This window comes from Echinops telfairi, unplaced genomic scaffold (genome assembly GCF_000313985.2).
Source record: "Echinops telfairi isolate 266 unplaced genomic scaffold, ASM31398v2 ScPeMD7_9;HRSCAF=40, whole genome shotgun sequence".
NCBI classification, from domain to species: domain Eukaryota; kingdom Metazoa; phylum Chordata; class Mammalia; order Afrosoricida; family Tenrecidae; genus Echinops; species Echinops telfairi.
Genome location: NW_022103906.1, coordinates 20,078,620 through 20,104,803, shown reverse-complemented (window position 1 = coordinate 20,104,803; position 26,184 = coordinate 20,078,620).

Genomic DNA, 26,184 nt, shown 5'->3' with positions numbered 1-26,184 from the left:
GACGGTGTATGGATAATAACCCAACAGTGATAGCATCATTTGATTTGGGGAAGGTGTTCTGGGTTGGTAATAAGTTAGTTTTTTCTTTCATCATTAATACTCTGTCTTCATTGCTCAGATTTTTTTCTTTTAATCAATTTTCTTCATTAACAGATCAATTGGGAAAAGAAAGAAGTAGCAACTCAGATGTAAACCACACTAGAGCTTAACCTTTTACTATTATGTCCAGTTTGGGTGTATTATAATGAGCAAGGATTGAGGGCATCATTAGTATTCTTAGCAACAACACTGGTTCGTGCTTCAAAGGAAGCCCTTGTATTGCAGTGGCTACACCGTTGGCTGTTAGTTGAAAGGTTGGTGGTTCAAACCCACCAGCCTTTGCCATGGAAGACAGATGTGGCAGTCGGCTCCCATGAAGAGTACAGCCTTTGAAGCCATACTCTGTCCTATAGGGTTGCTATGAGGGGGACTGACTTGATGGTAATGGATTTGTGCTTCTTGTTGTTTCTTGGTTAGAAGTGCTTGGAAGGGGAAGGAAGGAAATAACTAAAATGCTAAGCTATTCACTGATATTTCTGTTTCTTGGTCGGAGTGGGGGGTGGGTGGGGGTTGGGGAACAAAACCAAACCCACTGCCATGGAGTCCTTGCTGACTCGTAGTGATCCCCTGTGGGTTTCCCAGATGGCAACTGTTTCAGGGAGCAGAAAGCCCAGCTCTCCCACAGAGCTGCTGGTGCAGCCTAATGTGGTAACCACGGCACCACCGGACGCTGTACTTAATTGCTTGCAGTGCCATGGCTTGGATGCCCAGGGTTCATTGTTCAGCAGCCTTTACCTTGGAAGGATTGCCCAGGTTGTTCACACTTTCCATCAGATGGATTCCTCTGAGCATTGTAAGTGTGGATGGTCGGTTGTATCTGTCTTTGGGAGGATGTAGTGGGGAAGCTGGAAATGGTTAAAAAAAATTGGGAGGGGGGTAGGGAAGTAAAAAAGAGGAAGGCGGCTACCACTTGTTCAGTGAGGGATTAGTCACAATCCTGGGCTCTGCAGGGGTGTGGAGTTTGTGGGGGGGCCCTCAGGTTGGTAAAATTCAGAGTCTTTGTGTTCTGTAATTTTGAATGGTCTTATTTCAGTGTACCACCTTTAAACACTTCTTGTGAATGTAATGGCATATTAATTTAAATGCGATGGCTTATCACTTGGTACAGTCCAAACAATGTAGTTGAAACTTCCATTTGAAAAATAAATCTTTTTTTTTTCCATTTTATTGGGAGTCCTTACAGATATTAAACAGTCATGGTTCAATTACATGAAGCATGATTGTACAATTGCTGTTATTATTTTCAAAACGTTTTCTTCTTATATTCTTTGATAGCAGCTCCCCTTTATCCCTTCCCTACCCCTCAAGAACCCTTGTTATTATATTAAATATTATTGTTATTCCTTTTTTTAGGGGGGGCTGTATCTTACACCATCCATTGTATCCGTTCATCTACCATTCTGTTATTTGTTCCCCTCCAGTGGGCTCATGTAGGCATCGTTGCTATCAGCTCCCCCTTCCCCGCTTCCCCACCACTCTCTTCCTGCACCCTTAGGGAATCATTACTCCCATTACTATTTCTGAAGGGTTTATTTATCTTGGATTTCATGCATCGAACGATCTTAATTATACAAATGGACATATATATTAATCTAACAGGATTAATGAGGTAAAACTAAGAGCATAATAAGTAGGGGAGGAGATATTAAAGAACTAGAGGATAGTTATATGTTTTATCGGTGCTATACTCCACCCTGGATATATCATCCCTTCTGTGTGGCCTTCTGTGAGGGGACTGTCCAATTATCTTACAGGTGGATTTGGGTCTCCACTTTGTCTTTGCTCCTTCACGTCAATTTGATTGTTTGTTTTTGAACTTCTGATACCTCTTCAACATCTCATGATCACATAGGCTGGTGTGCTTCTTCCATATAGATTGTGTTGCTTCCATGCTAGATGGCCGCTTGTTTATCTTCAAGCCTTTAAGACCCCAGACGTCTTTTAATAGCCAGGCACTATCAGCTTTCTTCACCACACTGGCTTACGTACCCATGTTGTCTTTAGCAATCGTGTTGGGAAGGTGAGTATTATACATTTCCACAGTATTAGGGCAAACCGTTTTTGTACTGAGGTAAGATTAAAGTAGACTAGGCCCATAGTCCATCTGCTTCCTTGTTGTATTTACATACACATATATACATACATATGTATATGTACATATGTATACACACAAACACATCTATCTTTATATGTTTGTGTTTATATATATACATATCTATATTTATACCTGTATATAATTTTTATTTTCTTATTCTTTCCTCTTTTTCTTTCCCCCTGCCCCACAATCATGTTTACCCATTGTTCGCCTCTCAGTAACTTGTCATTGTTACATCACTCCCCCTCCATCCTTAGGTCCCTTGTGGTCTCCTTGGGATTGCTTATCCTGCCTATCTTGTATAGCTAGACACCCAAAGAACAGAGAGAAAAAGAAAAATAAATCTTTCCAGTTAAAGATATTCATCTGCTCATCCACAAGTACTTATAACCTTAAAGATAGAAATCCTAAACAGTGATTAAGTTAGCCATTGGTTCCTGTATTTTCCTGAACAGTCTTGAAGATGAGCCTTACAGACTCCTCCTGCAGGAGCCAGCTCTTGGGGAGCATTGTTGGTGAGTGGGGTGAGCAGGTGTCCTAAACCTGTGGTTTGGATCTGCCTAAGATGGTAGTTTCATTACAAAAAAAATAAAATAATGTGAAGTCTAGTTGAAATAATCAACTTAAACCCATGCTTTTTGTTTTGTTTTATTTTTTTTACTTCTGAGTGCAATTCCTGCATTGAATCCAATTTTCCGATCTACATTACACTTGCTGTTGAGATGGTAGAGTAGAACTGTGATTTTTATAATTATTAATCATTTTATTGGGGGGGGCTCTTGCAAATCTTATGACAGTCCATCATTCAGTTGTATTAAGCACACTTGTGCATATGTTGCCATCAACATTCCAAAACATTTTCTTTCTACTTGGTATCAGCTACTCTTTTTTCCCCTCCCTCCCCCACCCTCCCATCCTCGTGAATCCTTTATTAATTATATATTGTTGTTGTTATTTCGTGCCTTACACTGTCCATTGTCACCCTTCACCCACATTTCTGTTATTTGTCCCCCTGGGGGTATGCTATATATCCAACCTTCTGATGGGTTCCCCCTTTCTCCCCCCACCATGCCCCTACCCTCCTGATATCCCTACTCCCACTACTGTTCCTAAGGGTAACTGTCCTGAATTCCATGCATCCAGAGCTCTTATCTGTACCGATGTGTGTTCTCCAGTCTAGCCAGATCTATCAGGTAGAACTGGGTCATGGTAGTGGGGTGGGTGGGAGGGAGCTTTCAGGAACTAGAGGAATGATGTGTGTTTCATCGGTGCTATACTGCACCCTGGTTGAATCGTCCCTTCCTTGTAACCCTTTCAGAACTGTGCTTTAAGGGTTTTTCAATGGCTACTTTTTTCAAAGGCAGGGCTTTCTACTCCCATAAATAGTGAGGGTCTCGAAACCCCACAGGGACAGTTCTCTCAGAGACCCTATAAGGTGGCTATGAGAAGGCAGTGAGCATTTTTTTGGGTGGGGAGGGAGAGACCATCAGGCCACAGGGTTAAGTGTTGGACTGCTAGCTGACAGATTCATGCTCAGACCCACCAGCTGCACCCTGGGAGAGAGCCGGCACAGTCGGCTCCAGGAAGGTTACTCTGCCCTGGAACGGTGGCTGTGCATCGGAATGGAGGTGGGGGCAGGAGGGTTTGATTGTGGAGTTGGCAGGACCCCCGGGCTTTTCTTCTGAGGCCACTCAGGAGTGTCACGTCACCAGTGAGCAGAAGAATGGCCATTTGGCTTTCTGGGAGCAACAACAGGAGATGGCCTCGTTTGTCTTTATATTAAAGGTTAAAAGTAGGCAGATCTGGAAGAGAATGATGAAAAAGGTTGTTCACTCTTGTAATATTCAGAGCAATAAATGAGTACAACCCCAATTGAGACCTCATTCTGAGTGTCTCTTTAAGTCCACCCCCTTCCCTCCCATAGTTTCTACCAAATGAATAAAAATGCTTTCGTTACTCTTCAGGGGGTTGTAATTTGAGGATTGGTGAATGAACCTCATTTCCTGAAGAGATTAATTACTAGTAACCCCAGACTTCTCATCGTCAGACAGATTCTCTTGGGACTGCGGCCCCTGTCCCCTTCATTCCGCATCGCCGGGATCTCGGAGCTTCTTCCTCTCTCCTTGAAGTCTGGTTGAAAGAAAAAGCCAAAATTAAGAATGTGGTGAGATCCAGACCATTTTGCATTCTGTAGACACACTGTCTTGTCTGCTTGGCTCTGCAAAATTACATTTTCCTGATAGAAACAGTAAGCTGCTTTGGGAGGCATTCCAGCAATTCCTCTGTCCCAACAGCAGCAGCTAGGCGGTTTATGCACAGCAACTCCCCCGGTCTTGTTTAATTTCCTCAGCCGAAACAAGAGATTGTGGTGGAGCCTGCTGATTCAAAAACAGCTCAGTGTGTTTCTCTGGCTTCTTACCCTCTCACCTTATAAACCAGAGAACGTCGGAGCCCAGGGGACCTTTAGATCCAGCCCCTGCTTTATGAGTGTGAAACTCAGGCCCACATTAAGTAACTCATTCAAGGGTTGTACAATTTGTAAGTGGAAAACAGGCTACTCTGTCACACCTACGGTCGAGACAAGTCAAGGGCCAACTCGAAGGCAGCCACCCGCGGCAGCAGCAAAGCTGAGACTAGAATTGGGTTTTGTTTTAAGCTAAGGCTTCTTCTTTGACTCCCCTGCCTCTTTCTTTATTACAGCTATGCACCTGCTGGCAGGAGAAAGTGGCCCGTGAAGTGCGTCAGTACACGTAGTCTCTACGTTATTGTTGTTGGGTTGCCTCAAAGTGATTCCGACTCACAGTGACCCTGTGTTCAGCAGAATGAAACACTGCCCGTCCCGGGCCAGCCTCACAATTCTTATGTGGGAGCCCTGTCGTAGCCACTGTGGCCAGTCCACCTCGAAGAGGGCCTTCCTCTTTTTCACAGCCTCTCCCCTTTACCAAGCCTGATGTCCTTCTCCAGGGCCTGGGGTCTCCTGATAACATGCCCAGTGGCAGTGAGATGGCGGCTCCGTACTCTCACTTCCAAGGAGTAGGCTGGCTGTACTTGCTCCCAGATAGACTGGTGGTCCTTCTGGCAGTCCACCGTACTGCCAGTGTTCTTTGCCAACACGGTTATTCACGCGCATCAGTGATGCTTCTGTCTTCCTTACTCATTGTTCAACTTTCACTTCCATAAGAGGCAATTACAAATACCACGCCTGGGCCAGGTGCCCCTTCAAAGTGCCATCCTTGCTCTCTAACACTTGATTGAAAGAAGCCTTGTGCTGCAGATTTGCCCAATACAATGTGTCGTGTGAGTTCTTGACTGCTGCTTCCATGAGCATTAGTTATAGAGCCTAGCAAAATGATGGGGTTGTTGGAGACTGACAGCCAACAGCCAAACAAGCAACAAGAACAACAAATAAACAAAACAATTCTGACTCATTGGGACCACACGGGACACAGGGGCTCTCTGGGCTTGCTCCAAGTGGACCGAACCACTCGGGGTTTGGTTTCAGAGTGGACAAAGCGATGAGTCGTCATTGGTCTGTAGGGTAAAGTTTGTTTCTGTGGTTGCATCGTTGTATTCTCCGTTACTGCGAGAAATCCAAGGCCAGACCACACTGGAGTCTTTTCAGCGCCTTCCTTTTATTTCCCTAGGCCTGACCAGGTGAAGGACTAACCCACTGTGAGGCATACCTTCATTGTATGGGGCCCACTGCTTCACTTCGAACCCATAGCCACCTTCTAGGACCAAGTAGAACTACTCCTTGGGCTTTCTGAGACTGTAGGTCTTCATGGGAGCAGATAATCTTATCTTTCTGAGTGGCTGGTGGGTTACCTGCCGTTTCGGAGAACTCCTACACTCAAAGCTGTCCGGTGATGCCAACTCTTAGCTACCCTGCGGGACAAGGTGGAACTGTCCCTGTGGTCTCCCAAGGCTGTAACTCTTTACAGGGCTAGAGAGCCTCAGTCTTCCTTCTCCCACAGAATGACCGGTGGTTTCAAACTGCCGGCTTTGCGGTGCGCAGCCCAGTGCTTAACTACTAAGCCATCAGGATTGTCTTGCTGTCATGGAACAGCCTGGTAACTGTGATCAGTGGAACATCATCGGACCAAAGTCTAGTACCAGCTCTTACTGAACATCATAGGACCAAAGTCTAGTACCAACTCTTGGGTACAATACAGGTCACCTTGGCAAAATGTTAACCCTTTTGAGCGTGAGTTTCTTCATTAAATACTGTTGTGCATGATGGTACCCATTCCATAGGATTATCGTGGTACTGCACGCGGCCAAAAGGACCAGGTGATCTTCTCTTGTCAAGACTACAGTCTAGGAAACCCTTGAGGGCAGTTGTCCCCTGCTCTGTGTGGTACCTATGCACTGAGGTTACACAACTATGGTGTCTAGGAAAGAGAAACAGTGGAATGAGAAATGTGTTTCAGCGGGGAAAGGTCACCAAATTCAGTTATAATCTATGTTCGTTCTTATTAGCTGCTAGTCAGTCAATTCTAACCCATCGTGACTCTGTCCGCCACAGAATGCAAAGCTGCCCAGTCCTGCCCAACCTAAACCTGCCTCCTCTGTTTGCGCCTTGGCTGCAGCCTTGGTGCCAGTCCGTCTCCTTGGGGGCCTTCTCCATTTGCACTGCCCCTCCCACTCGACCACACATGATGTCCTTCTCCAGGGCCTGACTCCTCCCGGCAACATGGCCAGCGCATGTGAGATGAAGCGCTGCCATCCGTGACTGGAAGGAGCACTCTGGCAGGACTTCTTCCAGGACAGAAAGGTTTGCCCTCTGACCAGCCTGTGGTACGTCAGTATTCTTCTCCAGCACCACAATTCAATGCATCGCATCTTCTTACTCAGAGTTCACTCCCACAGGCTCCCGAGGCAATTGAAGTGCCATCGCTGGGATCAGGTGCACCTTAGTCCACAAGTTAGCATCCTTGCTTCTCAGTGCTCTGGAGAGGCCTGGTGCAGCGGCTTTGCCTCATGCAGTTGGTCCTTGGAGTTCTTGAGTGCTGCTTCTGGAGCTTTCATTGTCACCTGAGCAAGGTGACATCCTTGGCAACTTCAACCTTGTCTCCATCTGTGAGGTCACCTGCTGGTCCAGTTGTGAGGATTTTGGTCTTCTTGACGTAGAGTTATAATCGATACTGAAGACTACAGTCCTTGATCTTGATCAGAAAGCGCTGCAAATCTCCTCACTTTGAGCAGGCGAGGTTATGTCATCCGCATATTATAGGTTGTTAATATATTCATATATCAATACAAAAGTATATTTTGTATTATAGCCTATCATATGTATTTTTTATAGTAAAATTTGTATGATCGATTCCTATTTTAAAATATTATATAAATGTAATTATTTGTAATCTATATATAACATATAAGAGGGTACCCCCCAAAACTGGTTTGTTTTTTTTTTTGCCAAAGCTAGGTATTTAAATTTTTCTTAGAAAAGTACTCTCCGTGACAATGCATTTGTCAAATCTGCAATTCCATTCTTGGAAACATTTGTCAGACTCATCTGTTTGGATGACAGACAGCACCTCCCTCCTCTTTTGTTCTTTACCTCTTCTGCACCATCAGATCACTGTCCTTTCCAGTCTCTCAGCATCACAGGAACAACACGTCACAGAAATTGCACAGAGCAAGGTCAGATGATTAAGGTGCATGGGCCAAGAGAGGCATGCTGGTTTTTTGCTAGAAACTGACGCACTGAGATGGCTGTGTGAGCAGATGCATTGGTATGGTGGCAAAAGTAGTCCCCCATTTGCCACAAATCAGGCCTTTTTGGTCGCACACTGTTACGTACTCTTTTCAGAACCTCAGAATCAGCGGCTCTCAACCTGTGGATAGTGACCCCAATGACCCTTTCACATGGGTCGCCTGATTCATAACAGTAGCAACATGACAGTGATGAAGTAGCAACGAAAATAATTTTATGGTTGAGGGGTGACCACAACATGAGGAACTGTATGAAAGGATTGCGACATTAGGAAGGCTGAGAACCACTGCTCTAAATAGAAAGCTTGATTAGCAGTCTGACCTGGTGGAATGAACTCCAAATGCACTCTGGGTAGACATTTTCATCCATTCTGAAGTTGATGGACATCCAGAACGAGGTTTGTCATCAATCGACAGTTCACATTTTTTGAAAGGAGAAAACCACTCAGACACTTCAGTTTTCCCCGTAGCGCTGTCCTTGTCAGCTGTGTTTCTGCCGCATGTTTTCCCCGAGCAGGAAACAAAATTTCACAGCCACATGCCATTCTCTTAAATCGGCCATCACGAAAAATGAGATTTGAGTGAAGCTGCTTTTACAAAAAAATGCAGTGTGACCAGAGAGAACCTTCCCAGGTGACACCACTGGGTGCACTAATCAGAGCGAGTTGCTTGATGCACACCTAGCGGGGAAAATGCACACTATGAAAGCTTTGTTGGGCCCAGCACAATTCCAATTTTGGGGGGTACCCCTAGTAGATATAAGGTTATCATATGTTCCATAAAAGTATTATATAACATCTGATATATAATGTATATGATATATAAAGTATATGTCATATCATACAAAATTATATGTGATATAATTTTATATTCATAAATGGGTATGCATAATATAATTTATATATGATATAATATATATGATCTATAAAGATGTTTTTATTAAGCGCTAAACAGGACAAGAACAAACAAGACAAAAGGAAGCCATCAGGATGAGGGAGATCCAAAAGCATGAGGCTATCATGTGTCCACAGAGCCACCACCAGATGGCCACTTAAATTAGGACTCAGAAAACAAAAGACATTGTCACGCATGGACCCCAGGAACAGGAATGGGATACAGATACCAAAAGGATAAGGGGAAAGAAAGGAGAGGGGGGGAAGGAGGGTGGCGAGATAAGACAAAATAATAATTGATAAATTATCAAGGGTTCATGAGGGAGAGGGGAGCAGGGGAAAAATGAGGAGCTGATGCCAGGGGCTTAAGTGGAGAGCAAATGTTTTGAGAATGATGAGGGCAATGAATGTACAAATGTGCTTTACACGATTGATGTATGTATGGATTGTGATAAGAGTTGTATGAGCCCCTAATAAAATGATTTAAAAAAAAAGAAAGTAAATGTCTAGAAAAGAATAATGGAATACATGTCTGAGTATGTCGGAGACACTTGATGTATGGATTGTGGCAAGAGTTGAAAGAGCCCTAGTAAAAAGAAATTGTCACAACGTCATGACTACTAGCTGACAGTTTATGACAGTCGGCTGGACTACAGGAGGAAAGGGCCGTGGGTGGGGTACAGGAACCACTGCAGATTAGAGGAGTTTACAGGATGCTTGAGAGCCCCGTGATCAGCTTTCTCGGAGTCTGATTCAAATCCAAGTGACTTTGTGTCCCTGGGGGTAAGGCTTTCCCCTCCCCTGGGTTGGCTGAGGGAGCCACACCAAGCCGTTAAGACCACTCCACCTGAAGACAAAGCTTTCGACATTGCTATCCAATTAACTTCCAGAAAGATCTCAGTGGAGCCTCAATCTACGTGGAGACCCAAAATGTTTTAACGCCCCCATTGTAAGCCTTTTGCACACCCAGTGCTCTGAATATAAATGTAAGTAGAGGTGTGTCAGGTGGGTCGAGGGGCTGGGGAGAACCCTGCTCTGAACGAGCATGGCAGAGAACCGATGGCAGTTACCGAGTGACTGGAAACCGTGGGGTGCTGCAACCCAAAGACAGAAGCAGATTGCACGAACATCTCAGCAGCGACTTTTCACTCTCGGGAAAGGCAGTGTGTGTTTCCCCCGTGCATGGACAGGCAGGCAGCTTCTCTCATGTGTGGTCAGCAGAAGATGTGATTTTGAGATCCCTTTGTCTTTTTTTCTGTGAGGTGGGGTGATGGTGATCGTTTGAGAGCTTAATAAAGGTTGTTTGCCGAGGTGTGGTCTGGGTCCAGGGCAGCCACCCAGGTCAGGGCAGTGCCTGGGGTTTACTACGTGCCCTTGAGTTGGTGCTGATTCACAGCAGAACGAAACACACGTCGGTCCTGCATGTTGGTCTTCACTGCCATTGGCATGTGTCAAGCCGTTGTCCTGAGCAGTGTGGCTTTTATTATTACTACTAATCATTTTATTGGGGGACTCTTACAAATCTTACGACAGTCCATCGCTCGATTGTATGAAGCACCCTTGTACATAGGTTGCCATCAACATTTCCCGAACATTTCCTTTCGACTTGAGGCCTTGGTTCATCAGCTCCTCTTGCCCCCCAGCATTGTGGATTTTGAGTGGCTCCTCTTCCAGCCCTGTGTCAGACAGTGCTCTGTTGTGATCGCACGGTTTCCATTGATCAGTGTTTGGAAGTAGACCAACCGCCAGACCGATCTTCTTAGCCTCTTTCAGTGTGGACGTTCTACCAGAATTGGCCCATCCTGGGTGGCCTTGCTGGTGCTTGAAATACCGGTGGTGGTGCGACTTTCAGCAAAGGAGCCTTGGCGGCGGCGCAGTGGTTAGTAACTCAGCTGCTAGCCTCAGCGTCAGAAGTTTGAACCTGTCAGTTGTCAAGCAGAGGAAAAGACCTGGCAGTCCACTCCCGTGACAGTGGCAGCCTCTGACGCGCTCCAGGGCGGTTCCGCTCTGTCGTCCTGCAGGGTTGCTGTGTGAGAATTGATGTAGCTAGCCGCACACAGACACAGCCACACCTTCCCACAGCCTAGCAACATGCGAGCCAAACAAGGTGGCGGTTAGCAACAGTGTGGTGACCATCGCATGCCGAGGCCAGAAGGGACCAGGGAAGGAAGGTGAAGAAAATTGAGGGGTGGTGGAATCTTTCTTTCTTGAGGGGCAGGCACACCACAGACACCTCTTCTAAGGAAGGCAGAACAATTGGCTTTGAGTTTTTAGAAGACGTCTTGAATAACTGAACTGATGGGTACCATTTATAGATGGAGTAAAATACTCTTTTAAAATTAAAGTTGTCATTCTGCCTGAGAACCTTCCGTTCCCGTGACTTGTAATGCAGACGCACGAAGGTAAGGTGGCGCAATATCTCCCATTTGTGAATTAACCCTCTAATTCGTGTCAGGCAGTAACCCCCGATTGTTTGTGGCTCAATACCCAAATTGTGTTGACGAGGACAACTGTTGGAAGGGAGAGCATCAAGAGATTTGTATAGAGTAACTGATATTTGGAAGTCATTTGCCAAATTGACTTGTAGATGTGAGATTTGGTTGTTAAAAGGACCAGGAGTGTCTATTCCAGATAAACCATGAATTGAGCACAGTATCTATGGGGGATAGAAGACTAGACCATAGGATGGAATTTGGCAGATAGTGGAAGTAAGAGTTGAATCATTAGGCTAAGGCAGTCTTTGGAACTCATTAATTGCCAGGTTTAAGAATTTTGAGGAAATGTTATGGGTTTACAGTGAGAGGGAGAGAGACAGAGAGCGAGTGTGTGTGTGAGTGTGTGTTTGCTGCAGCCCTCTGTAGATGTTTATGGTTGGAACTACCAGCACTTGGGTGCTTTGCACATTTCAGGAGAGACCAGTCCATGGAAAAGGACATCAGGCTTGGTAAAGTCGCGGGGCAGCTCAGAAGAGGAAGACTTGGCAAAATGGATTGACACGGTGATTGCAACAATGGCCTCAGCCATAAGAACAATTGTGAGGCTGGTGCAGGATCGAGGTTGTTTTGTCCTGTTGTACAGAGGCCCTGTGTAACAATAACCAGCGAGAGATGCTACCTTGAACTTCCCTGCAGTGGGCAGAACCAGGAAGAGACGGCGCTTCCTGGGGTTTAGTAACGGTGACCTCACTTGGGTTTAGTAACCACATTGTGACATAGTGACCTCACCACTTCCTCTTTCCATGGGGGGTTGCAGGGAGAAGTGGAGAGAGCATAAATACGGGCCGGGGGAGTCACAGATGTGTGCTCTCCATTTGCATTCTCTGTAAGGAAGCAGCCACCGACGTCATGGACAAAACAGTAGAGGGAAGTAACAGTCACGCCAGTTGTTAAGACCCTTCAAAGATTCCCTGCGGCCCCATGACCCACGAACAGGTGTAGAAATCGAGGGTTGACTCCGACTGCCGAATTCTGTGCTGTTTCTCTTAGCCTCCGTCACCCCCTTTATATTTATGTGTTTTTCTTGTCTCTCTGACAAGCCAGTCCTTGTTCTAAATTCATAAACTCCAATGTGACTTGTCCAAGCCTCTGTGCAAACCGTGCTGAAGAAGGCTGTTTGGATGACGTTCATCCCAAAGGAAAGGCTACTTGATGCGGTTGGAGAGGTGTCCACTGGTGGACAGATCGTGGCCAAGGGCAAGCCTCTGACCACGCTGCAGGTGTGGGTTGCCTCACAGGCTCAAGAAGCGTGGCGTGTGCCTAGCACTGACAGCGACGGGCCCTGTTTTCTTCTCTCACTTGAGCAGGGCTTGCTCAGTTACCCTGAAGGCTGTATGTAGCAGGAGAGTTGGCTGAGCATCCTATGTGCTTACCAGGCCTGCGGGGATGGAGAGCAAGAGGGGCTCCTCACGCTAGTGGCGCAGGCTCCACGATGATCCTGTTTTCCTTGGAGGCTGCAAATCACTCCCCAGAAGAGAGGCACAAGAAATCAATTTTAACAGAAGACAAGAAAACCAGCTTCACTCAGAGTGTTCATTTCCAGTCCATAAAACTCCTCACCCAGTTTAAGTGTGCAATCCAATGATTTTTAGCAGAATTTCAGATTGTGGAACCATCACCACACTCCCATTTTTACAAAGTTGCCATCTCCCCCGAAAGACTCCCTAGTTTGTGATCAGTCAGTCCAGGCCCAGGCCACCATGATCCACACGTCATCTCCGTCGACTTGGCTTCTCTGGGCATTTCATACACATGGGCTCACACGCCATGGGGCTCGTTGGGTCTGGCGTCCTCGCCTGTGCCCTCTTTACCGTTCATGCATGTTGTAGCGTATGTCTGTACTTCCTTTCTTTATTTTCCATGATGTGGACATACTTTCTTTTGTTTATTCCCCTCATCAGTTGGATGGATGGTGTCCACTTTGGGGCTCTCTGAGTCTCCTGTCGCTATAAATGACCACCCAGTGGACGGTTTAAATACCAGCGGTTTATTCTGTCACAGATCTGGAGGCCAGATATCCAAGACCCACATGTGGACAGGGCCTTCCTTATTCCTTTTAGAGGGTTCGGGAGAGATTCTGTTCGTTGCCTTTTCCAAATTCTGTTGGTGGTGTAGTGGCTCACGCATTGGGCTGCTAACTGCACAGCCAGCAGTTCAAAAGTCACCGGCAGCTGCTTCCCAGGAGAAAGCTGAGGGTCCTGCTCCCGTAAAGATTGACAGAAGCCTGGAAAAGTCTGCCTAGGGTTGCCAGGAGTTAGAGTTGACTCGTTGGCTGTGAGTTTCGGGTTTGGGTTTTGATTTAATTTTTAAGAGTTGCCATGGGTTGGGATCGATTCAATGACAAATGGAGTATTGACTAATCCTGTTGAATATCTGATCACGTGCACATTAGCTTTGGGACTTTGGTATCAACTCTCTAACACTCGTGCTAATTGAAAATGGGGTTGGCCTCTTGCTGTGTGTAAGCGTTCGTTTACCTTTGTGTAATGTCTCACCCGTCATTGCCAGTCCCTGCTGTGATCGAAGTCACCTTAGTCAGGAAAGGGTAGGCAGTGCTGAGGCATCCCAGACCCCCCCGGGGATCTTAGGAGCCTGTGGCAAGGCGGCCACTGTCCTGTGTTTCGCTCTGCGCTAAAGTCTGTTACAAGATGATCGATGAGACCGGGGTATCAATTACTGTGTCGGGAAGGCAGGCTGATCGCTCCCTGTGCCCCAGAGATCAGACATCCCGTGGTGCTGTGGGCTGCCTACTGCCTGATGAAGGGAGGGACAAGCCAACACCACATAGAGCCTCACTAGTAGGCTGCTGTTTTCCTTCAGAAGACTCCCCAGTTTTCCTTAGCAGCTATTGCTGTGATTATGTCTTTAATGCCTCCCCCTCCCACCAGACTGTTAGGTTCTTTGAGGGCAAGAATCCCACTACATCCCTGTGGTTAGCTCTTTTATCACCAGTGTCTAACACGGTGCGTGTTACCTCGTCGACAGCTAAATTGATAGGTGTTGAGTGGAGAAATGACTGTACCCACCCAGCTATTAGGGGTCCAGTTGGATGCTCTCTGCTTTGTAATGGGAGGTTGACAGGCGATCACTAAGCCAAGGGTTATTGGTTGAATGAGTAGTTCATTAACTGCTGAGTGTATCATTGAATGACATGCGTTTTAATTGCCACTGATGCCCCCTCCCCCCTTTTGTCTTCCATTCCAGTGATCTATAATTACAACGCCTCTCAAGATGTGGAGCTCTCCCTACAGGTTGGCGACACGGTGCACATTCTGGAGATGTACGAGGGTGAGTCGGGAGGGCCTCCTGCCAGGCTGGGAGAGGAACCGTGGAAGTTACTCATTAAGAAGGCACTTAGAGCAAACATCCACATGCTTTACTTCCTGAAGTGCGGCTAGTAAATATCCAGGAAGTACTTAGGTTATACAACTTCATACTGTGGGTGATTTCAAAACAGCGTGCAAACATGCCCAGACACCAGAGTCGAGGTATGCGAGCATGTGGAGGTGCCTTTGGGCCCCAGCCGTGGGATTCAGCACCCTCAAACGCAGTGCTGGCCGGTGAGGGCCTGCTGGAGCCTTGGGTTTGCAGTTGCCCTGAGAAGACACTACTGACGAAATACCTCTTTCCACTCAGCGCTAACTGTTGCCGGGTTGGAGGGAGAAGGAAGGGAGCTGACTTTCTGGTGTTGATGAGATTGAAAGGGAATTAGGTCAGGGCTGAAGCAGGTCCAGAAAACCTGCTGGTCTAGTTCCTCCCATTAGGTTGGGATTGGGAGGGGGTCCATTTGGTTCAGGTCCAGAGCTCAGGATGGCTCATGTCTTGGGTCTGTCTCCAGCTGAACTCGCTGGGCAACCAAGCCCAAATGTTGGGCTCATGTTTCAGAGCTTGTCCTGATGATGCCTCACTACCGTGTTAGCTTCCCAATGTATTCCTGCGTGTGTGGTGTGTGTGTGTGTGTGTTCATGTTCATGTTCATGTTCATATGTGCGCCCACGCCCCGCTTTGTTCTGTTCTGCCCCGCTTTCCCGATCGTCTTCAGGGGCTGGGGAAGGAGGACAATGGAGCTGGTCTCGTGTGAAGTACATAAGGTTTCCCAAACATACCTTCGTGATCCCTCATGAATGGCATGGTGCCCTGCAGGAGACGCCTCCTAAGCCGAGAGAGCCCTGGTAGTGACGAACTGGGCAGCTGACGTAGAGCTTCTCAGTTCGAAACTACCAGGAGCTCCTCGGGAGGAAGACGGGGCTTTCTACTCCCATAAAGAGTTACAGTCTCAAAACCCCCACGGGCAGATCTTCCCTGTCCTTGTCGCTGCAAGTCAGAGTGACGTGATGGCGATGAGTTTGGCTTTGGGAAGCTGAGAGAGAGTCAGTTTCTATTTGTTGAAGCGCCGGAAAGCTAAGATAAGAATCACCTTTTCCATTTTCATTCCGCTCTCACCTATGTGCTTGATTTACTAGGTGAGGCCCGTGACTTCATCGGGCCCACGTTCGCAGCCATTTTCAAAGTGTGCACTGCCTGCACTGTACACAGTGAGTGGTCTTCCCGTTGGCCTGTGCACCGAGCACAGGCAGCACAGCTCCAGGAAGCCAGCGTGGTCCCTGAGCGTGGCTCAGTGTCAGTGTTAACACAGACGACACACACAGGTATCCTACAGATTGTCTCTGTAGCTTGAGTTCAAAAGCCTCTTAACATAAGGTGACCAGACGTCCCGCTTTTGGTGGGACAGTCCTGATTTTTAACAATTTTTCCCGCATCCCCGTGGCAATTTTTAAAAAGTCCCGATTTTTGGAAAGAATGCACGACAAGCTAGGGTATACAGTTTCCGGCTGCCTTGTGGCTATTTCGCCAGGATAGGAGTTTTATCAATGGTGTCCCGCTGGTGTCCCACTTTACCAATGTTAAAATCTGGTCACCTTGTCTTAACACCTACTGCCAGAGAGTGGCCCTCGAGGTCCGAGGAGAACTGCCCCTTTGGGGTCGTGAAGGGTCACCTTCTGAAGGTCATTCTCTCCCGAAGCAGAAAGCCTCATCTTTCTGCAGCAGAGATTCCGTTGCATCCCAACTGCTGGCTGTCAGTTCTGTGAGGCCGTGGCAAGAAATTCACAAACCCAGCAGAAAGGCAGAGTGCTGTGGGAGGAATGGCTGGTGTCAGAAGGCTGGAGGTGGGGGCGTGTCTGACCCCTGTCTAGTGGTAGTATGATAGCCAGCATTTGCACTCCTGAACAGTGCCTTCCATGCATGGCCTTTCACACGGGGTGCCCTCATAGGACCAGCTGGCCCTTTTAAGGGTCCTGCGAAACGGCTCCTTTCTCAGTGTTTTGTCTTCGATAAAGACATGGGTGTTCAGAATCCTGCTGGCAGGATTTGCCACCATAAACTATTGGGTCTCTCAGCCACAGCCTGCTTTCCTCTGTCATAAAGAAGTCAGGAACTGCGCTTTAAAAGCGGGCCTGTGTCACAGAGCAATGGGCTCACCTCGGGAATTGCTTTCTGTGTTTGAACAGAGACGTGAAACCCTAAGCTCACATCATGAGCTGAGTTCATTAACCACTAAGTGGCATGCCAGCTTTACAGAGAGGTTATGATAGGGGATTAGTTTTTATGGGATTTTTATGTTATTGGATAGGATTGCAGTTTAACCGCCTTGCCAACCTGCCTAGCGAGAGCCATTCTTGTGCTTAATGACTTGGAGTTAGTTCTTGTTGGGCTCTCAGATTCTGTTATTATTTCAGGCGGTCCAGAACTAAGCGAGGGCAGGAGTGCTTGCAGGTATTAAGCATGGTGGAAATGCTGAGTAATGACCGGTGTTCTCGTCCCTCCTCCTCCACCTGCCTCTTCCGGTTTTGTTTTAAAAAAATAAACAGAATAGAAATACCCACAGTGATGGCTGGTGCGATCGAAGGGCACGAGGGCTGTGTGACACCCTCTGACACTCCGCCCCACCCTGCCTTTGAAATCCAGGTATACCAGTTCTCTGCGTCCTTGTCCTGCACTGACACGAGCCTCCCTTTCTGAAACCCAGATACTTAAATAATCTCGTCTGCCCACAAACCACAATAGAATCGGTAGGACTCTCCTTTGGCTGCTTCCTCCCCTGTTGCTGAATGGAGAAGTTCCTGAGTAATGGCTCCTTGAAAGCAGAGCCTGCCCTCCCCTTCGTTCCTCTGCCCGGCCCATGCCCAGCGCGACCTAAACCCACTGCCTGGGAGTCTATTCCAACCACAACGACCCTACAGGGCAGAGTGGAATTGCCCCCTTGGGATTCGGAGGCTGTAAATCCTTATAGGAACAAACAGCTATCTTTCTTTCTCAGAGAGGATGGGGGATTTGAACTGCTGCTTTTTTGGTCAGCAACCCAACACATAACCCCCTGCACCACCAGGGTTCATGCCCAGCAGAGCTCCTGCCATAGAGTAGGTGCTCAACATATATCTGTGGAATGAGGAGACTGAGGCAGGTTTGTTGGAGCAGTAGCCATGGAGGATTTTGGTTGGTTCCAGGACAGGAGAACTTCAGGATAGCAGAGATGTTGAAACCTTCCATTGCTAAAGCACTGTATACATTTTTGAAGATCAGTGGGGTGGCCTAGTGGTTTTGCATTGGGCTGCTAATCATAAGGTCGGCAGTTCAAGACCACCAGCTGTTTCTCCAGAGAAAGAACAGGCTTTCTACTCTCATAAAGAGTTGCAGCCTTGGAAACCCACAGGGGCTTAGAGAGTCTTTATGAGTTGGAATTGACTTGAGCACAGTGAGTTATGTTTTCAAAGTTGGGGTGTAGAGAAGGAGCCCTGGTGGCATAGTGGTTACATGTTGGACTGCTAATGGCAAGGTCAGCAGTTCAAAACCACCAGCTGCTCTGAAGTAAAGAGATGGGTAGGAGGCTTTCTATTCCAATAAAGAGCTACAGTCTGTTCTATAGGGTCGCGGTGAGTTGCCATCAACTGGAAGGCAATGAGTTTGGTTTGGTTTTGAGGCAGGGAGAGGAGGAGAGGGAGGGGGAAAGGTAGTTGCTGTTACTTAGGGCGAATGCCACACAGCTGTCCCCAGGGTTAGGGTTAGGGTTAGAGTTAGAGAAACTCTACAGCGGCACAGGTGCAGCAGCATGTCACGTCAGCTTGTACAGAGCCAAAGATCCAGACAACACTGAGATTGCAGAGAAAGCAAAAGGAACAAACAGCACTGGAAGAGAACCATTTTCAGAGGAGGGCCTCAGTGCAGCCATGTGACCGTGTGCATACAGGCCTGGTTTTAAAATGCGCCCGAGTCCAGAAGTCTACGCGCTTGAAATGTGAAAAGGTGTAAAACTGGATTCGAGTTTGAGCTGGACATGTTTTGAATCTCATCTCTACAGAAGCAGGCCTTTTTGATCAGGCAAAGAGGGCAGCGTTCTCGCCAAAAACCAAACCCAACCCATTTCCGTCACGTAGGTTTTGACTCATCCCAACTGTGTGCAGTGGGGTAGCAGGCCTCCTAGAGTTTCTCAGGCTGTACTCCTTACCGCAGCCGACCGGTTCAGCCTCCTCCCATCCAGTGCCTGGGTTAGAAGCCAAACGCTGAACCTCGGCGCCACCAGGCATCCTCCAGGTTTTGACAGGTAAGAGAAATTACATAGTTTGAATTTGGACTCCACAGCAACTAAGACTTTCTTCTAACAGGGGCTTAAAGGAGGAACAGAGTGTATCTGGAACCATTTCCAAGGGAGGCTTACTCAGTGGTTCTCAACCTTCCTAATGCCTAATGCCGCGACCCTTTAATGCAGGTCCTCATGTTGTGGTGACCCCCCCCAACCATAACATTATTTTCGCTGCTACTTCATCACTGTACTTCTGCTGCTGTTATGAATCGGGCGACCCCCGTGAAAGGGTTGTTCGACCCCCAGGTTGAGAACCACTGGGTTTACTGGTCATTTTCCCTGGAGGAGACCTGCATTGGGCCAGATGACCCTCTCAGGTCTTGTGCAATGCTCTCTCTGGGAACCTGGGATTCAAGAAGATCAGTGGTCACATTCTGCTAGTTGTGTGACAGTTCGTTGACTCTGTGGTCTTGAACCTGTTTGTTATTTTTCCTTTCCACGTGCTTCCTCTTGTGGCTGGTCAACCAGGCCAAGTTGTCACAGACAGCAACAGAGGAAACCACTGTTGATCTGTAAAACTGTTATTAAATGTGAAAGTGTGCTGAGTGTAAGCTCACATCGGGCAGTTGATGTGTTTGTAGCTTTGGGTCAAGGTAATTGGAAGCTCTTTGTCATTTAAAGTCAGGCCTTTCCCCATGTTCCAGCTATGGAAACATGACCGCCCTTAGAACCCATCAGTGGCATGAGCCTGACAGCCAGATTTTATGACAAGCACTTACTGCTGGGGCAGATTTTGCATTGGCCTTGAGCACAGGTTAGGCTGTGTGGCATTTTGTGGAGTGTGCTTGGTCACTTCCCACATCTGTTTGACCTTAACCTTAAATAATAACAGTGTGTCAGCTCGACTGCAGGGGACATGTGTTGCTGAGAAGTGCCTTTAAAAAGATGTGTGTGGCATTAAGCTTGTGTTTACAAGAAAGAATGGATTAAAACTTGGGCCAATGAAGTCTCCTTTCAGATCGAATGGTCTTCAAAAATAAGGGAATGCCATCTCCTGATTCACCATTTGAGACGCATTTGAACCTGCTTCTAAGCTAGTAAGGTTGCAGGTAGACGTGAATTCTCCTAGGGTGGGGGCAGAACCCTTTCCGAGGGCTGCCTCTTCATTCATTTGCTCCCGCAGCAACTGGCACTTCAAGTTGACCCATTTGGGCCACTGCCCGTATACTTAAGGAGGCAAAACTCAAATAAAATCTACGGCCACCACGTCAGTTCTTATTCATAGCAATCCTATGTAGAGTTTCCAAGACTGTAAATTGTTATGGGGCTCTACAGCCTCATCTTTCTTCTATGGAGTGACTGGTGGACTTGAACTGCTGACCTCGCAGTTAGCCACCCAGCACTTAATCCACAGCACCACCAGGATTCCTTAAGGAGGTGAACAGAGCTGGGCTTTGTTTCCTCCAAGTCTCTTTCTCCACAGAGGAATGATCCAGAAGAGGACTGGTTACAGGGTCAAGCACCTCAGTACATCTTAGCTGTGACTCTCTCGTGTTCAAAATTTCTAAATTAAAAGAAAAGAAGTCAGACCAATGGGTTGTCTGAAAACAAGGGAACACAAGCCCTCCGTTTTTCGTAACATTGATTTTTCACATCGTGACCCCTCGTGTTAGTGAGGAGTGGGTGTATACTAAAGGCGACTCCTTTGTACAGTTCAGAATGGTTTGTTTTATGTGGTATGGATTCTATTTCAATAATTATTTTTTGAAATTACTTGGTGCATAACCTGGATCGGGGATATTCTCGAAGCAGGGCTTATCCTCATTATGAAATACAGTGCGCTGAACCATTGTGCAGGCTGGGTGAAAGTTCAGTGAAGGATTAGCATGAGGAGAGGTTTTAAAGGAAATTTCTAAATTAATTGAGGTCAAGTAGAGAGGATCTATTTCCCTCTTTCTTGCACAGATAGCCGAAAGAAGGTTGGATGTATGCCTCTGCTTTGTTCATAGTAATAATTCATAAGCTGCAAGAGCACATAGGAGACTCCTGCACTATAAATAATCACCCCGGGCTAAAGTGCTCCCAGTTTACCCAACCCAGGGAGGCAAACCACTCAATAGAAAGTATCTTTGGAGCAGAAAACACCTGCCTGAATAGCTTGCAGACCTGCAAGTGGATCTTAAAAGCACATAAGGCCCGTAAGCCCATCCACTCTTTGACCTTGACTCGCCCACATGTATAATTTAGGCTACGCAGAGGAATATGCTGCCTAGTGGCCCTCTGGCTTCGTCTACTTGTTAGCTGCAGGGATCGTAAAATCATCACCACCATTGGGCTTGTGTCCTCCTCCTGATTGCCTGGGACCTCAAAGCTGGGGCCTATGGTTACCTCCCAGGCTCGCAAAATACTGCCTTTGTAGGATGCACTTCATGAAGGAACTTGAAAGTAATGTGGCAGTGACCCAGCCAGCAGATGTCTTAGGAAAGCGTATGCTAGCTGGTGTTGAGCTGGCGTGCGTTCCTCACGTCAGCTGGTTAGTGTGCTCAAGTAGGGCATACCATTCCCAACACCTTCTGCAGAGTGAGTTTCCTGTCTTGCTGGAGCCTCCCGGGTCCCCCCTGGTAGGAAACAGAGGAAGCTTGTACCCCTCCTCTTTAATCCCAGTGTCTTTTCCCAGGAAGCTTAGGTGGCTTCATCCAGACCAGGCTGCACGGAAATTCCAGAATCGTCGGTAAGCTAGATGTGTACGTGTATGCCTGCCTTTTCTGTTCTTTTCAGCTACCACTGCATAATACCTTCCTTGAAGTCGGAACAGGGCCTCCTCTTCTCCTGTTGCTTGAGGCATCAGTGTCGCCCACCAAACTCCCAAACCACACCCAGTGCCCATGCATCCAGTCCATTCCGCCTCACAGCAATGCTGTAGGTCAGAGTAGAATGCCCCCCTAGGGTTTCTAGGGCTGTACGTCTTCAAGGGAGCAGACCGCTTCATCTTCTCCCTGCAGAACAGCTGGTGGATTCCAGCGGCCAATCCTTTTTTTTTTTCCCCTTTAGCAGACTAGTGCTTTAACCACGGCACTGCCAGGGCTTCTGGGTCTAGCACAGAACCTTATAAAAGTAGGCCTTGTTAGGTAGATCTTGCCTGCTTAATTGGTTCTCAGTCATCCCCTCTCTTAAGCATCATGCAGGCTGGGACGAGAACCAGCTGCAGTAAACACGAGGGGGGACCTCCCAAAAGACAGAAAAGAGTTCCGCTGAGGGGAGCTTTCATAGTATGCATATTTTCCCCGCCAGACTTAACATTTACCAACTCCCTCTGAGGTAGTGCACCCACTTGGCATCACCTGGGAAGGTTCTCTGGTCACAGTGAAGTTTTTGTAAAAGTTTCACCCAAACCTCTTTTTTTTTTTTTTGGATTGGCCAATTTAAGAGAACAGCGTGCGGCTGTAAAATTTTGTTTCCTGTGCTGGAAAAATGCCGCAAAAATGGTTGTGATGTTGAACACAGCTTACAAGGATCGCACGATGGGAAACATTCAAGTCTACAAGTGATTTTTCTCTTTTCAAAAAAGGTGAAATGTCGATTGATAGCAAATCTTGTTTTGGATGTCCATCTACTTCCCAAATGGATGAAACTATCGACAAAATTCGTGCACTTGTGCAAACATGCACTCGAAAGATTTGTGTCGTGTTTGAAATAACTGCTCTGGATCGACCCTGACTTTGTTCCAAGGTCATTCCTGGTGATGAGACATGGTGCTGTTCTTGTCACCCTGACAGCACACAGTGGGAGGTGTCATTGTCACCTCGCTCCCCAAGAAGCTTGTCGAGTGAAATCAAACATCAAGATGATGCTCATTTGTTTTTTGATGTGAGGGGGATAGTGCATTTGGAATTTGTTCCTCTAGGTCAGACTGTTAATCAAGTTTTCTATTTAGAGGTTCTGAAAAGATTGTCTAACAGTGTGTGACCAAAAAAGACCTGATTTGTGGCAGACCGGGAAGTGGTTTTGTCACCACAACAATGCACCTGCTCACGCAGCCATCTCAGTGCACTAACTAGTTTTTGGCAAAAAGACAGCATGCCTCTCTTGCCCCACACACCTTACTCATCTGACCTTGCTCAGTGGGACTTTTTTGTTTCCTCAAATGAAGAGGGCATGAAAGGACAGCCATTTGACGACATAGAAGAAGTGAAGAAAAATGCTTCCAAGAATGGAATCAGATTTGACAAATGGATTAAGTGTCATGGCGAGTACTTTGGAGATGATAAGGTCGTTTTGTGAAAGAATTTTAACACATAGCTTGGGGGGCGGATTTGGAGTTTTTTTGGGGGGTACCCTGTCATATATTGTTAGTCTCACTGCTGATGGTGGTGCTGTCAGGATAGCATTGGACAGTTAACTGCAAGACTAGTGGTTCAAACCCACCAGACATTCCTTGAAGGAAAGATGAGGCTGGCTGCTCCCATAAAGAATTACAAAGCCTCAGAAATCCCACGTGAATTGGAATCAACTCGATCGACGGAAATGGATTTGTTGCTACAGAGAAGGAGGCCTGATGCCACAAGAGTTAAGTGCTTGAATGAGAACCCAAAGGTTGGTGGTTCAAATCCACCCATTGTTCCACCGGAGCTGGACCTGCTGGCTCTGCTCCTGAAAGGGTTAGACCCTAAAAAGTGGGGACAATTCCACTTTGCCCTGCTGGGTCACAGTCAGTCAGTGGGCAGGAGGACACCTACCAGTAACACTGGGACTGAGAAAACTATCTGCAACATTGTGTCGTTGCAGCTTTCTTAGATTAGCTGCCTAAGTTAGAGACATACTTATGTATCAAGGAGGAGGAAAATAAGTTTTCGGCAAGGACTGTTGCCGAGGGGAGGGAGGACCCCCCAGGAGATAGATTGCCACCGTGGTAGCACCAGTGGGCTCCGGCACAGCGACAATTGTGAGGGCCTAGGAGTGTTTTCTCCTGTTTTGCACAGTTCACAATGAAATCAACTCAGTGGCACCTAACGGCAGCAACTGCTGTGTGTACCGACTGTCGATTCCAGTCGACTCACAGCAACTTGATAGGACACGTCGGATTTCCTCATGGCGTTTCCTCCTTTGTAGGGTTTCTCTACGGGAAGGAGCCTTAGTAGCGTAGCGGGTGGGGTACATGCTGGGTTGCTAACTGCAAGGTCAGTAGTTTGAAACCAGGAGAAAGAAGCGGCTTTAAAGATGTACATCCTCAGAGACCCAGAGGGGCAGTTTTCCTCTGCCCGGTAGGGTCGCCCTGAGTCGGAATGACTCAGTGGCAGTGAGTTTGATTTTGATCTTTATAGGAGGGGATTGGCAGGTGTGCCGCTGGGATCCAGCCACCTACCGTTTGGTTAGTGGCCCAGTGCTTTATCAGTGTGCCATCGGGTCTCTTTTAGCAAGGGCTATCTGCTTTAAACCTCAAGGTCAGCAGTTCGAAAGCATTGGCTGCTCTGCGGGAGAAAGACAAGGCTCTCTATTCCCCTAAAGAGTTCCCGCCTCAGAAAAGTCCAGGGGCAGTTCTTCCCTGCCCTGGAGGTTTGCTGGGAGTCAGAATCTGCTAATGGCATCGAGTTGTTTATGGGACTCAGACCTGTAACATTTACCACCTAACGAGTAGCACCTGCCTCTCTCAAAGGGTCCAGATGAAAGTAGGATCACCTGCGAGGCCCACCTGTGTCAGGAAAAAAGGACGGCAGCCGAAGAGGTTCCTTCGCACTGAAAAAGAATCGAATGGTTTTCAACCATCTTTGCATCCTTGGACTTTCCACCTTTGAACTTCTCTCCTCAAAGCCAGATGAGCAGGTCAGTGCAGGTGACATGTGAGCATCAGGCAGGCCGGCTCCGGAAGGGCGAGAGACTGTCACCCGTACAAAGACTTTGTAAGGCAGGATTTCACACTGAACACTTTCTCTGTCCTGGGAGAGATTGCTCCTAGCTCTTTCTGCTCCTCACTTCCCCTTAGGGACCACAGGCATCTATTGGAAGGACAGCCACTGGGGATGCCAGGATAGGATTTTGGCCATGGAAACCAGACAGGCTTATCCAACCCGTGGGGGATGGAACCAGTGACCTTGGCCTAATTAATGCCGTTTCACCCAGCAAGATACCAGATCGGTGACTCTTAAAAGAAAAACAACAGGATTTAACACCTGCTCCTCCTCTACAGACACTCCAAACCGTCCACCCCTGCACCTCTGCACCCCTCCACCCCCACCCACACACAACATGGCTACAGTAGCTCCATTCATTTCTTGCCTTTGATTCCTGGAATGTTAAAAAAAGAATTAATTATTTTGAAGCAATGCATTTATCTTGTGACTGTCAAATGCGGAGAGATTGTGTAAAGCACACGTCCATGTTCACAGGATCTGGAGTCACTTCCCCCTACCCCCAACCCCCAGGGCTTTAGCTGATCCCTAGCACTCTCCTCTGGTGTACTGAGAGTGCCAGGCACTGCCCTTTTGCCGTTAATGATTGGTTTATGGATTTCCCCCCACATCTTCTTGAAGACAGTGCCTGGTACACTTTTGTTGAGTGAATGTTTTTAAGTATAGCCATGTGAAGCCTCAGCTCGAATGTGTCTCCCCAGGATTTCTAAGTCAATCCTGAGCAAACAGCATGGGGGCCATATCCGACCTCCTCCAGCTCCCAGGGCTGTTTGCTCCAAGGCAGACAGAGGTCAAAGATGCCCCTGCCTCCCCATCCCTCTTTCTCCTATTCTCACACCAACTGCCCCTCCCACAGCACTCTGCTTCTGTGGCTGGGTTGGTTCATTCCTTGTAATGGCCACACACAACTCACAGAGAATGCTCGTGATTATGGGGTTCATTAGGGAAGTTAACAGGTTAGAATTCAGGTGAGATAAGTTTAGGATACAGTCAGGACAGTTTCTTCTCTGTCTTTGGCCCTCAGCCAATTGGCCTGAGCTCTGCCCTGTTCGTGCAGTGCTGTACAGCACTTCGAGGACTGCCAATGACTGCCCAAAGGGCATGCTACTCTGCTATGAGCCTCAACCCAGAGGCACTCAGTTCCGCTTTCATGGGGTCACCATTTTTCTGAGTTAAGTGCCCAGAGGCATGCCACTCCACAAGCCACTCTCCTGCCCCAAAGCACGCAGCTTTACCTGCTCTAGGCTGGGAAGTCCAAAGCTCTGGCTCCTGGTTCTGCTGTTACTGCCCTTCTGCCACTGCTCAGATGCCGGAGCTGTCTCCTGGATCCAGGAAGTTCCTGTGCAGGGACCTCAGTGTCCAAAGGACATTCTCCGCTCTTGGCTCTTCTCTCTTTGGT